Here is a 3,810-nt window from a genome sequence, read left to right as displayed (position 1 = left end):
GGAGAGCAGAGCCAAGGGGCAGAATCCCCTCCCTTGCCCTGTGCCCACACTGCTCTGGCTGCAGCCCAGCACAGGGTTGTGTCTGGGCTGCACTCACCCTGCAGGCTCCTGTGGAGCTTTGCATCAGCCCAGACCCCCAGGGCCTGTTCCTCAGGGCTGCTCTCAGCCATGTCCTTCCCTTGCCACCTCCACTTCACAGAGTGCAGAACTGCTGTTTTCTCATGTTGCGGAGGGCAGGATTAATTCGTGGCCGAGAAGAAAATTTATCAAAAATAGATATTTTTTATTTTTACAAAACCCGCCCCCACAACTATATATACAAAGATTAATTTCGTTTAATAAACAGGTTAAGTTGCATGAGAATTCTACGAGGATACCATTAATAATCTGACTATATATATTTGGAAGTCAGTTTTTGGAAAAGGAGTCTGCTATTAATTAATAGCGGTTTTCTTACTAAATTAAGCTAAGCCAAATAACTCACTCAGGCTGGCTCGTGCGGTCTGTCTTCCTCCTCCAGCGGCTGCAGGAGTCGTTAAGGGTCGTTAAGGGTCGTTAGGCAGACAAAGGTGTGTGCCTAACACCAAAGCAAGTCCTTATCTCTCTGCAGTCCAGGCACAGGAGAGTGAGCGAACTCGTCCAGGCACAGGCAAAATCCAAAAGCGGGAACCCCAAAGGCGGGAAGACCCCCAATATTTATACCCTTCGCTAGACAAAGGGCAGAGTTACCACACTTTAGGCGCGAAAGCGCACGGCCAATCCCAGCCTGGCTCCAGCGCGGGAACTCACGGGGCAGTCGCCGCCCCCTTCTCGGCTGCAGGGCAGGCGAGGGGGGGGGGGAAACCAGGCGGCTTTTCCCCTTTCCCCCTGAAGTCCGGGCAGGAGAGGAATTTAGGGGTACAGGACTCCAGGACATCTCCCCAGTGGTTTGTGGCCTGAGACAGCAGAGCTGCAGGAGCTGCTGCCATGAGTGGGAGGCCTGGCTGGGAGCAAAACTGTTTTCTGCCTTTACTGTTTCCAGCAAGTGCACAATTAACTCAAGTTGTGGCTGGCCTGGGGGTTGTGTTCCTGGCTTAGTGCATGTAAAGTGAGGAAACATCACAGTGTCCTCAGGAGGCTGCAGCTCAGCAGCCTCCTCACAGGGCCTCCACTGAGGCTGGAAGGGACCCCTGGAGCAAAGCCAGTCCTGTGCCTTGCTCAGAGCAGGTCCACCTGCAGCACACGCTGGGTCCTTGCTCCGCTTTGCCTTTCTCTGGGAGCACTGTCCCAGGAGTGAGGCTTCCACAGCCACTCCTGCCACTTCCAGTCCTGCCCCTCAGGGAGCTCTGCCAGCACAGACGTTTGTGTGGCCTCCTGAGGGAGGGATTCAGCTGAAACTGAATCTGCACCTCCAACACAATCCTAACCATTCTCTTTTGCTGCAAGAGGTCCCCAGCCCAACTCACTCTGCAGTGCTACTCACAACTGTGCTAGCATGGTGGAGGGAGAAGCAGGCAAGAGGAGGGAGAGGGAAGAGAAGAAGAGAGCAAGGAAAAGGCCTGACTGAGCCAGGGCTGCAGCTCTGTCCGTGCTGTGCCAAGCCCAGTGCTCAGAGAGCACACAACGTTAGGGGCTGGAAGGGACCTCAAAAGCTCAACCAGCCCAAGCCCTGCCAGAGCAGCAGCAGCTTTCCATGTCCACAGTCCACTTCTCATTCTCTTTCTATCCCATTTCTCCTCCATCTCCCTTCTTTCCTCTCTTTCCTTCTCCCCCATCTCCCTCCTTTCCTCTCTTTCCTTACCTCCATCTCCCTCCTTTCCTCTCTTTCCTTCTCCTCCACCTCCCTCCTTTCCTTTCTTTCCTTCTCCCCCATCTCCCTCCTTTCCTCTCCATCTCCATCCTTTTCCCTCCATCTCCCTCTTTTCATCTCCATCCTTTTCCTCTCCAGCTCCCTCCTTTCAGCACCAGCTCTGCTTTCCTACCCCACAACTCATTTCCCCTTTCCCCTACACCAAACCCACAGCACCTGGGCTCTGTTGCAGCCTCCTCCCACCCCAGCTGTGGCCACTTTGCCCTCCCTGCCCACTGCCCTATTTAAGCAGCCCCAGGACAGGCAGCAGCCCCAAGCTTGCCCAACTGGGCAGAGGATCCTCCTCCTGTCACCACAGGTGAGTGTCCCTGGTGCACACTGGTGCCTGGTGGAGGGGATCAAAGGCCGGGGGGCCTGGTTGGCCCCCCGGCTAGCTAGGGCTAGGCTTGCTGATTGCTCTGACCTTCCCCCCCCTCCCCCACGGGTGCTGCCTGGGCTGCTGTGTAGGGTCATAGGCTCAGAGAATCAGCCAGGCTGGAAGAGATCTCCAAGCAGCACTACAGGCTGGGGCCAGAGTGGCTGAGAGCAGCCTGGAGCACAGCCCTGTGAGGAGAGGCTGAGGGAGCTGGGGGGGTGCAGCCTGCAGCAGAGGAGGCTCAGGGCAGAGCTCATTGCTGCCTGCAGCTGCCTGCAGGGAGGCTGTAGCCAGGTGGGGTTGGGCTCTGCTGCCAGGCAGCCAGCAACAGAACAAGGGGACACAGCCTCAAGCTGTGCCAGGGCAGGTCTAGGCTGGATGTTAGGAGGAAGTTGTTGTCAGAGAGAGTGATTGGCATTGGAATGGGCTGCCCAGGGAGGTGGTGGAGTGCCCATGGCTGGAGGTGTTGAAGCCAAGGCTGGCTGGGGCACTTAGTGCCATGGTCTGGTTGGTTGGGCAGGGCTGGGCGCTAGGTTGGGCTGGGTGAGCTTGGAGCTCTCTGCCAGCCTGCTGCATTCTGTGATTCTAAAATCATTAGTCTTGCTTTTGCCTGTGCATCTCTTGGCTCTGATCCCTGCTCCACCTTCTCCCTGTGAGCTTCCTTCCTCTCTTCCCTCTTTCCTTAAATTCCATTCCTCAGTGAGTTCAGGAGGAGAGAGCAATCACAAGCCCATGGAAAAGTCTTTCCTCTGCTTTCCCTCTCTGTTCCAGATGGCAACAACCATCCCCTGCTGGTGAACTGCTTTAAAATGAGGCAATGAAGTGTAAGAGCATTAAACTGCACACCAGAGAGAGTCAGACAGCAGCAATTGCCATGCTACTTGTTCTGGATGCTTCCCACACCTATAATTAGCATTGTCTGACAATTCCCATTCCAGGCTGAGTTATTTTAGTGCTGAATGCTTTGCCAGATCTCCATCCTCACAGCTTCCATTTTCCAGCTGGACATCTGCTTTATGGAAGTCTGAGTTCACAGAGTGCAGCCATGTGTGAGGAGCACTGCAAAGCAGAGTCAGCTCTGCTCACCTTCCACTCCGGGCAAGAAAAATCACCTGGGGGAAGCTTTTCCATCCCCTTCTTTGCAGAGAGAAGTTGGAAGCCTTGCAGGAAATTGATAGGATGCTGAGAGGGCTGCAGCAGCTCTGCTCTGAGCACAGGCTGAGAGAGTTGGGGCTGTGCAGACTGGAGAGGAGAAGGCTTCCAGGAGAGCTTGGAGTGGCCTTGCAGGATCTGCAGGGGGCTGCAGGAGGGCTGGGGAGGGACTATTGACAAGGCCTGGTGATGGGAGGAGGAGGAGGAGGAATGGGTTTGAAGTGGCAGAGAGGAGATTGAAAGTGGATGTGAGGAAGAAGTTGTTTGGAGTGAGGGTGGTGAGACACTGGCACAGGCTGCCCAGGGAGGTGGTGTAGTGCCTATGGCTGGAGGTGTTGCAGCCAAGCCTGGCTGGGGCACTTAGTGCCATGGTCTGGTTGGTTGGGCAGGGCTGGGTGCTAGGCTGGGTGAGCTTGGAGCTCTCTGCCAACCTGCTGCATTCTGTGATTCCCCA

The 3,810-nt window shown here is 55.5% G+C and overlaps 1 long non-coding RNA gene across 1 annotated transcript; it reads left to right on the top strand.

The window, feature by feature from the left end:
- The first annotated feature begins 1,990 nt into the window (after positions 1–1,990).
- On the top strand, positions 1,991–3,136 carry LOC135181514 (uncharacterized). Its single transcript, XR_010304899.1, has 2 exons — positions 1,991–2,147; positions 2,976–3,136. It is a non-coding gene; the product is annotated as an uncharacterized LOC135181514 (long non-coding RNA).
- Positions 3,137–3,810: the final 674 nt, after the last annotated feature.

The sequence above is a fragment of the Pogoniulus pusillus genome, chromosome 15 (genome assembly GCF_015220805.1).
Source record: "Pogoniulus pusillus isolate bPogPus1 chromosome 15, bPogPus1.pri, whole genome shotgun sequence".
Classification (NCBI taxonomy): Eukaryota; Metazoa; Chordata; class Aves; order Piciformes; family Lybiidae; genus Pogoniulus; species Pogoniulus pusillus.
Note: the sequence above shows the minus strand (reverse complement) of the source record. Positions and strands in the feature narration are given on the sequence as shown.